Source organism: Eublepharis macularius, chromosome 6, assembly GCF_028583425.1.
Source record: "Eublepharis macularius isolate TG4126 chromosome 6, MPM_Emac_v1.0, whole genome shotgun sequence".
Lineage (NCBI taxonomy): Eukaryota > Metazoa > Chordata > Lepidosauria > Squamata > Eublepharidae > Eublepharis > Eublepharis macularius.
In genome coordinates this window covers 125308066-125320388 of record NC_072795.1, presented here as the reverse complement: position 1 = coordinate 125320388, position 12323 = coordinate 125308066, and the positions used below count along the sequence as shown (strand labels likewise).

Here is a 12323-nt window from a genome sequence, read left to right as displayed (position 1 = left end):
GGGGGGCCCCACACTTGGAAGCTCATTACTGATGGCCCTAGAGAAGAACCCCACCTAGCTATGGCACAGCATGCCTTAGCGATGATATTTAGGTTATTTTATTGTAACACATTCTACATGACGCTGCCTTTAAGGAGTGTCCAAAAAACTATGGTTCAGAATATGGCAGTCCGGCAATTATCTGAGACAGGCCACTTGGACTAATGTGAAGACCACTTCTTAGGCCCATCATTGCTTTCCGGGCGCAATATGGATTGTTAGTTTTAACTTTTAAAGCCTAAGTCAGTCTTAGCCAAAAATACATTAGGGACTCAGCCCCCCGCCCCATGGAAGTGAGGGATGCCCTGCCCTCACCCTTCGCCCCCAACTCCACTCACCTGGCCAGTGAGAGGGAAAGGATGAGAGAGGCTGGCCAGGAGCTACAGGAGCAAGTAGCAAAATGGCACAATGTACTCTGATGGCCCAGGTAATGCTCTTCTGGTGGAAAACTGGAAGTTATGGCTGTCTCAGAGGGCCCAATCTTGGCCCCGCTGAGACACCACATCATTGCGTCCTCTGGAGCACATACACATGCCCACCTTGAGACCCCCCCCCCCACACACTTCTGAGGTAAAGAGGTTGGCAAACCTACTTCTTACTCACATATGAGCCTAGCCATAAGACCTTCCTTGGGGAAATACTCTGTCTTGCGGAAGGTTAAAGGACAGCTGGTGGAACTCCTTATCAAAGTAAACGCTACCTGTTTTAATCCGTAATCAACCTCTGTCGCCACCAACCGTGCCTGTTCTGCCGGCTTTTGCATCTTTATTTAGCCACTGGTGGTTTTTATTTCTCTGTTTTAGTTTTAATTTGTATTGTGTTTTTAAACAAATTTTGATAATGGCCTTGGAGATTTTTTTTTGATCACCAAAAAAAGAGGGCCTAGATGTTTTAACAAATAATAAATAAAATATAACTTGCATGTATGGAGTCACATATTTAACGCCGCAATCAAAATGTCTGTATCCTTCCAATGCCAGACACAACTTTCAATGGAGCATCAAACACTGGCCTAGAACTATCTCTTGGAATGATCAAGATGAAAGATGCAAATGACATGTATGTTACTTGCCTATTCCTGTCATAGGAAGGGCTCTGCTTTTACTTGACAATATCAGCTACACCATGGGAAGTCTTCCAAGGACCAACCAGGACACACCAGGATGCATCTGATTATGATGGATCAGAAAATGATTGGGTAGTTGGATGGCTGTGCACTGGAGGAGTGACATCTGGGGGTTTGGTGTAAATTCTACTCGATCGAATATGCAGCGGTTGAAATTTTAGTTTTTGGTGATTCATTCATTCATTTTATTTTATTTTTAACCCGCCCTCCCTGCAAGCGGGCTCAGGGCGAGATACAACACTGATTAAAAACAAGTTAAGATCAATTATAAAAACAGATAAAATACTGTGCCCCTTTCGGGGCAACCAGCGGGAGTGGACTCTCCATACCCCTTGTAGAGGGAGACTGGTGGAAGGCTCAGCAATGATGGGCTGAAATTAGCCTCCACCGTATGCCTGGTGGAACATCTCTGTCTTACAGGCCTGCCTAAATGATACAAGATCCTGGCGGGCCCGAGTGCCCTCAGACAGAGAGTTCCACCAGGTTGGGGCCAGGACCGAAAAGGCCCTGGCCCTGGTAGAGGCCAGCCGAACCTCCCCAGGGCCAGGAACCACCAGTATATGTTTTCTGGTTGAACAAAGTGCTCTCTGGGGCACATACAGGGAGAGACGGTCCCTTAGGGGCCACTTCAGGAGCAGAGTGAGAAAACTGGAGCATTTTAACAGTAAACAAAGTATCAGCAAGAAAATAATGCTGTACTCAATAGCTTTCCCAGCCCCAATGGACAAACTCACATAATCAAATATTTACTTGTCTTCATTGTGTATATTTAAGGGAAGAGGAAAACATGTCAAACGCAGATATCATTTTAAAACCTCAAAGGCAGTGGCAGGAAGAGGACAGAAACACTCTGCAATTCATTTATTAGTTGATTCTCAGACAGAGAACACTGGGAAGCTGATTTGGGAAAGGGTCTTCTTTAGAAGGCCAACAAGGAGTTTCTGTCCATAAAGTAGCAGGAGGTCATCCTAGACTTAGTGGTCATCCTACAATAAGCTGCTGTAGCACCTTAAGAATCATCTAGTTTATTGTTGCAAAGAACTACTGCAGTCAAAATTACTTTGTTGGAGGTGGGGATTGTATACGCACACACAGCTTGAAGCGCATAGGCTTGAAATCTTGTGTGGGATCCTTTCTCAGGAAGTCGTCTGCACTAAAGAGGATAATTATGGAAGAGTAAAGACAGGTGTCACATTTAAGAGCAGGGAGGAGGACAGCTCCAGAGGTGCCCTTCTTGCATCCCATTCAAACACTCCCTCTTTTCCAGGGTAAAGCTATGGGGGGAAAATAGTTTCCCAAGTTGAAACAGATGGAAAGGCACAATTCTGATTAGATGTCTTTTTAAAAAAAATAAGGTTAATAAAGAGAGGAATGAATAAATAGCGTAGCATTTCATTCACAAGGCATTTCTCTCCCCATCGTTTAGTTCAATGCTTTGTTCTTTTCCATGCAACAATAGGAACAAAAATACAAAATTCAGTTGCACAGCAACAAGAAAAAAATAAGAAAAAGGGAGGGTTTTATACGAGGAAGGAACAGCTTCGATGTGTGCCAAATAGGCACAAAAACACAAAATAAATCTTATGGGTTGGATCCTGTGGATCTTTGGTGGAGCATTTCTCTTTCTGCCTCATTGACCTTGTTGTGCAGTCAACATTTTAAGGCCAACAAGGAAACGGACTCCAGGGAACTATGGCTTCCATGTATGAAGCACAAGTGCTAAGCTACATTTTTCCTTGATGTCTTTTTCAGAAAATACGTAACTAATTCCTGTACTGCCAAATCGAGTCATGATTCAGTCTGTTGGGTCAGGTAACAGATCCTATTTGGATTTATGACTGAGTGGATTTGCAAGTTAGCTGTTTAAAAGTTACCCTTTTTAATTCATTCAGCAAGCCGTAACTAGAAAAGATGCCCCAAATCAACACATTTGCTGATGGTGTCCGTGTAGTTTTTAATATTACACTGATGTAAGCAGACGTGTGTATCCTAATATGCAAGTCAACTTTACTAAATAAGAACACGTCATGCGACTTTGCAGACCTTCATTTGTTATATGTGTCTCTTATATATATATTTTAACTCTGTTTTTGTTTTATAAGCTTCAGTAGTGCAGAGGAGTTAATCACTTCCAAAGCTGCTTTTCACTGACCGTTTTGTCAGATGTAAAGTTTATCAATAACTTGTTTCTATGGGGGCATTATCAGCCTGACAACCATTTCTGGCCATCTTAAATAGCCAGAATAACAACGTTTATGCAACCCAGCTCTGCTCACACTACCACGTACATTCTCCCAATCTCCCCCTTGCACACCTGATCAAATTACAAAAAGAAAACCTAAAGAAAGCAGTCGAATTCTGAAACCGCCCTGTGTTCCAAGAATACTATAGGGAACTCTTACAATAGGTAACCATATCAAATGAACACTAGATGGCACTGGGAATTCAGAAGACAGACAAAATTTGGAGAAGCTTGCCAGAAAGCCGCACAAAACCAGCTTCGGGTTGGCAGAGTGCACCTTCATAAATAATGAACTATCCAAAATCAGATGTAAAAAGAAGGACTTTAATAATAAAAAACAAAAAAGGACACTGTGATATGTGTAAGATTTTCTTAGCCCTGGACAAATACAAACAGTTATTTACTAATCCAGTATAGGAACTGATGACATCTCAATTCTGACACCCTACGACCCAGATACAGTACCTCCATCTTCAGGGGATTCAACTTCAGGCAATGCTGACATTCCGCTATGGCATCCAGACACCGGGCCAGAGAGTCCAGGGCAGCGTCTAACTGGCCGTCCATTAACAGATAGAGCTGGGTGTCATCAGCATACTGGTGACAACCCAGCCCAAAGCTATGGACCATTTGGGCAAGGGGGCGCATATAGATGTTGAATAACTTCGGGGAAAGAATCGCCCCTGAGGGACACCACACACCAAAGGATGATGGGCAGACATAGGTCTGTCCCCGACCACGGAGAAAGGAGCTCAGCTACTGCAGGGCTGTTCCACGGATCCCCACAGTGGTGAGACAAAAAAATCATGGTTGACTGTGTCGAACCCTGCTGTAAGATCCAAAAGTATCAGCAGTGCCAACCTGCCCCTATCCAGGTGTCGCCACAAATAATCTGTCAGGGCAACCAGAGCCATCTCCGTACCACAGCCAGGCCAGAAGCCAGACTGGAATGGGTCCAGGGTAGAGGAATCTTCTAGAAATACCTGTAACTGCTCCGCCACTGCCCTCTCAATTAACTTGCCCAGGAATGGAAGATTCGAAACTGGGCGGTAATTGGGTGGATCAACTGGATCCAATGATGGTTTTTTTTAAAATAAAGGCCATACCACTTCAATGAGTCTGGGAAGACTCCGGAGCCCAAAGACAGATTAATGATGTCAGCTAAAGGGGCCCGGATCCCGGCATTGCCAGCTTTCACCAGCCATGACAGGCATGGGTCCAGTGGGAATGTGGTAGGCTTCACGGAACACAGTCAAAGTTATATACTTAATAAAGATATGGGTATTACAGAAGAGTTATTGATTATGCAGTGAGTTTAAAGAAATTTTGTAAAATGTTCAGAATGGTATGTCTCCCTCGATGCTCTTTTTCATTCATTCTTTTTTTTCATGTTTATGTTCTTGTTTATGTGAATTTTTGCTTGTCATCTGTTGTAATAAAATAAAAAAAATATATATATATAAAATAAATGCCTCAGAGCTTAGTGCCGAATTAACATTTTTTCTTGTTCCCTGCAAAAGGGACGTTAGTGACCGAATTACCCTAAACAATTGTGCCGAGTGGGAGCTTGCAGATGCAATGGAAACCACATAACAATCCTGTAATGATTTCAAGAAATGGGTGCATGTGTCTTTAAATGTTTGGTGAGACAGGTGAAGAGTGGGGGGTGAAAGAGAGAGATGAGTGAGTGATATGATTGGTTGATGACAGAGAGTGGGCGGAGTGAAGGCAGTTTTCAGTTATTGAGGGAGAGAAAAAGATTCAGTTAGGGCCAGAGAGGCGAGCTGTGTGCAGCCTGAGTGTGTTCATGTATTTGTAAGGGAAAGGCAACCTGAGTGGAAGCCTGAACTGAGTGTAGCTGTGAGACACACTCCCTTTCACCCCCCACTCTTCACCTATCTCACCAAACATTTAAAGACACATGCACCCATTTCTTGAAATCATTACAAATCCCTTTTTGCAACTTTCAGTGCCATCTCATAGGCTTTCATAAGCGTCCTGTAAGATGTTCTCGATGCTTTGTTGCAGATCCGCCACCTCACTCGCTCTAGCCATCTCAGCTCCTGTTTCAACCGCCGAAGCTCCTCGATATACCAGGTGGCTATTTTGGTCCAGGCACGGAGAGGGCGACAGGGGGTGGTATCATTGATGGCTTCAGAGAGACAGATATTCCTGTCCTCTACCAGGTCATCTAATGAGCCGCCAGGGGGCATCGAATCCTGCAGGGCGTTCTGGAAACCAATTGGATCCATTAGACCCCGTGGGCAAGCATAAATCTGCTCGTTGCCCAAGCGGGGGGAGGGGGACGCGGTGCCCAGACAAGCCCTCAGAATGAAATGGTCTGACCAAGAAATGGTCTGATCAAGTCCAGCATGTGTCCTGCTCGGTGCATGGGAGCCGAAACAAACTAGGAGAGTCCCAGTGCCACTATAGTTGACACTAGGTCCATGGCTTGTGAGGAGGCAGCATCATCGGCATGGACATTGAAATCACCCAAGACCAAAAGTCGAGGGTGTTCCAAAACCAGCCGGCTACCACCTCCAGTAGGTCAGGCAAGGCAGCTGCCAGTGCGCTGGGCAATCTTTGGTGTGGAGAGTGGCTTGATGGAGAAAGACTCTCAAATGAGCACTGCCATCCCCCCTCCTGGCCACCATCCCAAGACTGATGAAGGACCGAGAATCCTGGGGGAGAGGCAGCTCTTTCAAGGCGACAGTTTCACCTTCTCGTACCCAGGTCTCAGTCACACATACCAGGTCCGCCTTCTCCATTGCAAAAAAATTCTGGAGAGTTGTGGTCTTATTATTTATGGACCTGGCATTGGACAACAGTAGTGTTGGGGGAGGGCTATTCTTAATCCTAGTCCCATTACCAGCATCCCTCGGGATGAGGCAAAGATTGGAAGGGGTCTGAGCTTAACCATATCTCCGGCTCCTTCCCTTATAAAACCTAGCCCCACCACCATATTCCTTTGCCCCATAAGCACTGGGATCCCCAAAGCCACGCTGACTGCCACGTTGGAGATTTCTATGCATCTCATGCAGCCACCCTACAACACTGGCCACAATGTGACCTGGGTAAATATAGAACAAACAGCCCTAACTTTCTAATTTTATCTCTCAAAACCTCCCTCCTAATCTAATAGACACCTCTCTTCCCTAAATAATCCCCCATCAGATCAGGCCTATTTAAATAAACAGCAGAGGGCTATCCTAATACAGCCTAGACCAGGCAATACAAACCAGTGGATAATCCCACTACCCAACCAAGCCAGCCCTGACACAGCTAACCCATCAGAGGGAGGACAGACAACAGGTTAGCCAAAATGCAAATTCCATAGGAACGAGATAAACCAATTTCAGCAACTAGGAGCCTAAAATAAACCCAGCAGCTTTCACAATCTAGCCTCCGCTGTCAGATGGAAGTCCCAGCCAGAGGCTTTTGATGGTGATGATTCTACAGTCCTGGTGCTGTTCTCACCAGAAGCTGAGCTGGAGGGCACAGGGCTTTTGATGGTAACGAAGTAGATACCACAACCCCAGTGCTTCTCTCATACACACACGCCAGGAGCTGAGCTGGAGGGTACCAGGACCCAGGGTATCCGAGCGTCTCCGAAGAGCTCATCCAGCAGAAGCACAAATACAGGTTTGCTGGGCAGCAGCGCCACACTGCAACATGGAGCCTTCCAAGATAAGCAGGACAGCACCATGGGTCTCAGCTGCACCAGTTGGACTTCACTGACTCTTTCAGGCTTGTCTCCAAGGGACAGTGGAGAAGATATTTTCTGTTCTCGTGCTCCATCAGTGAAAGACATTCTTTGGTAGTTGGTATCTGCCCGCCTCATGGAGATTTCTAACGTGACTACTGCTGAAAGCTTTTGGACAGTCCTTAATGAAGCTTTTCTCTTTCAGGGATGGGTTTGCCATAACAAGCCACCGTGTAACTAAGGACACCTTTGACGGCTTGTTAAATCCAATCTCTGATATTACCCGATTGGCATGAGGGTCCTCACTTATTACTGCTGTCTGGTACAATCAGATGAGTGACTCAGAGGCCACTATGAGACAGATATGAATGGGAAAGGATAGCGAGCACCCTCAGAAATGCAGCCCAAAACATTTTTATCCTATAGAATCCATGAAGAATGACCATGAAGACTGATGCAGAGGAGTTAGCCGTGTTAGTCTGTGGTAGCAAAATCAAAAAGAGTCCAGTAGCACCTTTAAGACTAACCAATAAAATTGGTTAGTCTTAAAGGTGCTACTGGACTCTTTTTGATCATGAAGACTGACTGGCTGGTTTGTACATCTGTTGTTTCAGTTGTAACATAGGGAGGAGCCAAACTTATTGCATGAACCCTGTTACTGTATCACCTATAGACCATTCCCTGCAGTCTTCATTGGTGAGAAATATTAATTCCATAGCAGCCTCCTTAGGCAGCATGCCTATATAGCTGTCAACACTGAATTTTTTGGGGTCTATAGTATTTTTGATTTGTTATTTCTTACTGACAAAAGCTGCCAGTATTTTAATAATATGCTTCCAAACCCTGGAAGTTGCTTCCAGATGTCAGAGAGCATGGATTACAATCAGGGCTTTTTTTCTGGGAAAAGAGGTGGTGGAACTCAGTGGGTTGCCCTCAGAGAAAATGGTCACATAGCTGGTGGCCCTGCCCCCTGATCTCCAGACAGAGAGGAGTTTAGATTGCCCTCCACGCCACTTGGCGCAGAGGGCAATCTAAACTCCCCTCTGTCTGGAGATCAGGGGGCGGGGCCACTAGCCATGTGACCACTTTCAAGAGGTTCCGGAACTCCGTTCCACTGCGTTTCAGCTGAAAAAAAGCCCTGATTACAATGAACCACAGGAGCACAGACTGCCAAATGGTAGCTCTAAAGAAAAAAACTTCCTGCTTTGAGGATAGCATCCTTGCTTCTGTGTCATTGGACATGAACAGAAAAGCAGCTCAGAAAGCTCTATAACGAAATCTTCATTGGCGACCCAGAAATGCAAAACAAAATGGCAGGTACTCACATACTTATTCAATGTCAGTGGGTTTAAACTTTGGATGTCAAGACAAAGGGTTGGAGTTGTTTTCTCAGCACATGGGGAAACTATTTCAATTGCATACAGTAATTCCTCTCTACTATCAGTCAACAAAACCAAATAGGGAAGAGTATTTTCCTCTACCACTGAATGGGGAGGAGAGGCAGTTGAGAGAGTTTTGTGGTTGAAATACGTTTCCCACCTGATGGAAAAACAAAGGAGTTAGCTGCCTCACCAATAGCTCCATCCGTTGGATGCCAAAAAAAAGAGATAATCCCTATCCCCTGAGAGTTAACAGTCTTAATATGTATGATCCTGGAATAAAAAAAGTCCCAGGTTAGTCTGTTTGGGATGGGAACTCTCCCACTGTACTTTCCAATTTTAAGCTTACTCTTAAGGCAAAGTTTTCACCAGCTCTCCCCAGTTCCAATGCTCTTTGTTTATACCTGGGGAAGAGCAAGACGGCGAGCTTGCTCAACCCACATTTGGATAGCAGTCTTATCCTGGTCATTCTCAACCAAAGGGAGTGGCGAGCCAGTAATTCACTCAAACACTTATACTTGATGACCTTGGACCAATTACTTTCTCAGCCCAGGAGAGCAAAATTCAAGTCCAGTAGCACCTTAAAAGACCAACGTGATCTCCATGGTATAGCTTTTGAGAGTCATCTAAAAAAGGAAGCTTTGACTCGCAAAAGCTTATACTCTGGAAATCTTGTTGGTCTTTAAGATGCTTTTATCCCACCTGAATGGATTAAAATATAAACACATTTAATGTTTCACAGACCTGATTTCTTCCCTTGATGCAAAGGTTCTCTTGTCTTGTAAGTCTCCTTATTTACAGTTCACACATACAAATGTACAGAAAGATAACAAGAGCAGTCTGGAAATAGTCAGGTGCACTTAAGACCCACTCATTAGAAGAGCAGTGCTTACTATTTAACACATAATAGCAACGGTGTGTTAATCATCACACAAAAGAGGCCCAACCCCAAGCTTCAAGACTTATTATCAAAAAATGCAAGATCCGTTGAGTTCAGAGACTGGCACATACTCAACAATCTCCTGATGTTACGAGCTAATAATTGCAGCTATTTTCTAATTAGGTTCTTAGGTATACAACCAACACAGCAGTAGATTTCACAATCAACATTCTATGGTTACACAGATTTCATTCTCAGGGTGACGCAGCTTAGAACATGTCGGTAGAATCCTACCAACAGAAGTTCAATTCCTCAAGTGTTCAAATGCAGGCAGCTTTGGATATATTGGGAATTTGCTCTGAGTTACGAGTTCAAAATATGGGGACTGAGAGAGATCCCATGTCTGAATACATGAGGCACCTTTCAGATTCAGAATTCACTTCTACAGCCAGAAGAGAAAGAATCAATTCCAAGCGGAGACCTGAGCTTGATCAGGTAGAGGGGAGTTAGAAAGTTTCCTCGGATCTTACTCTATACCATATCAACCCAGTAATTTTAATGTATAATCAAACAAGAGGCTTTGCAAAATTCCCCAACGCAGAAGAACTCAGAACACAGGTATCATCTCCTTCAAATGTTGCCGTTCTGTGTACAGACAAAAGACCTACTCCCAACTTCACTGCAGGCTTGGACGAGATCGGGAAAAGCATCACCCAAAACGGGCATCCCGTTGCCTGCATCATTTTATCTTATGACAAGCGATGTGTAAGAGTGACTAGGAGACTGTGACCTTGCAGTGTCTGATTTCCTGACTGGGTTAAAAAGCATCTTCATGCCATAAGTAATCCCTGCTCCCCCAAACCCAGAAACGTGTGCAAAATCCAAATGTAGAGAGGGGGAAGCTGATACACATTGGGAGGGGGGCATTTCTATGAAGTCAATATACATGGCGCCTTCAAGGTACTTTACAATTAGAGGACACACTACTGCCAAAGCTCTTGGCATTATTCTTTATCTAAGAAAGGCAAAATTTAGCCAGAGTGCATGGGGAAAGCACACTGCCAGGTGTATGACCAGTCATTCCCAAGGAAGTTTAAAGATTTCCTTTTTGAAAAAAAAATGCCAGTATTTAACCTATTCCCCACCCCCAATTAAAGCACTGGACAGACATAAAAGCCAACTGGGACAAGATCATGCCCAACCTTCCAGAAAGAAATTACACAAATGTGTGAAGTATCCATGTGGAAAGAGGTCCAGGGAATATTGTCGAAGGCTTTCATGGCTGGAGAACGATGGTTGTTGTGGATTTTCTGGGCTGTATAGCCATGGTCTTGGCATTGTAGTTCCTGATGTTTTGCCAGCAGCTGTGACTGGCATCTTCAGAGGTGTAGCACCAAAAGACAGAGATCTCTCAGTGTCACAGTGTGGAGAAGCTGTTGGCAGGTAATTTATATCTACTCAGGAAGGTGGGTTTGGGCTGAGTCATCCTGAAAGAGTTTCCCAGGGTGCGGAATGCTAATGGAGGGAGGCTTCACTGTATCCTGAGGAGGTTCATACATTCTTAAAGTCTCTTCTTTCCTGTTGAAATTGTGCTTATGCTTATGAATTTCAATGGCTTCCCTGTGCAATCTGACAAAGTAGTTGGAAGTGTTGTCCAGTATTTTAGTGTCCAGGAATAGGATACTGTGTCCTGTTTGAGTTAGGCTATGTTCAGCCATGAATAGAGCATGGTTTCCAGTCCTGAAAAACACCAGGCTAACAAAATACTCTACACCCTACAATAGCCCTGCAGAGAAGATGAGCATATCAAGCTCCAATCCATATGGCAAAAGAAGCTCCTAAGGATACAGTGAAGCCTCCCTCCATTAGCATTCCACACCCTGGGAAACTCTTACAGGATGACTCAGCCCAAACCCACCTTCCTGAGTAGATATAAATTACCTGCCAACATCTTCTCCACACTGTGACACTGAGAGATCTCTGTGACACTGAGAGATCTCTGAAGATGCCAGTCGCAGCTGCTGGCGAAATGTCAGGAACTACAATGCCAAGACCACGGCTATACAGCCCGGAAAAGCCACAACAACCAGGTCCAGGGAACGTTCTTCCTCTTAACTGGTAGTCCCACCCTCCCAATAGCCTCCATAATAACAGTTAACAGCCATATTTTACAATAGAGAAGGATTCCATTTTTCTCTCTGGCCTTGTGAACCACCATGTTTTATCAGTCCAAGTGAAGTTCATCAGAAGAACGGAAACTGTATTATGTGGTGCCTTACTAGGGCTCAACAGCTGATGGTTATAGTAACAGAACTAAGAGAGCCCAAGGTGGGTGAGGGATACTTAAAAAGAGGAATATATGGGAAGAAATGTACAAGGATCTCATAATAATAGATGGATACAATCATCTTGGAGAAAAGGAATTTTCTTTACCTGCCAAATGTCCATTATTTAAAGGGACAGGGGTGAGGTAGGGGGACAGTTCCACCTGGGCTACAACCTTTGTTGGCTACAGGCAGGGTCAAGGTGCTCAGGCACCAGGAAGGCTTGCCCAGCTTTCTAGACCAGTCCTGGTCAGCATGAAAACAAGGTTTTATAGAAGCTCAGACCTGAGCTCACTCCCTAAACAAACATCCTCTTTCTTTCTTTTAGAAAAAGCATTGTATTTTATTCTCTTGCCCTTCCCGTAGCTGCAAGGGGATCAAGGAAAAAAGTTCTTCACCAGAAAAAGTAGGATGGCCTGCATGATGCCATGTCCCCACCCCTTCACCCCAATAGCTGGGGCAGAAGCATTTGGGGGCATAACTCAAATGCCAAAAGGGGGCATGCCTTCTCCCACCTGTTCTGATGGCCACCTTCCCCCCACTGAGACACGCAAGCAGCTTGATGTTAATTTAAAGAGGCCAGCTCCGGTCTGTGAACTGGCATGCCTCTCTGAAGCCACAGGAGAGAGC

At 44.7% G+C, this 12323-nt stretch overlaps 1 protein-coding gene across 19 annotated transcripts in view; it reads right to left on the bottom strand.

The window, feature by feature from the left end:
• The window catches only part of CAMK2G (calcium/calmodulin dependent protein kinase II gamma), a 209676-nt gene that overhangs the window by 49513 nt on the left and 147840 nt on the right, over positions 1 to 12323 (bottom strand). The gene's annotated exons all lie outside the window — the stretch shown is intronic.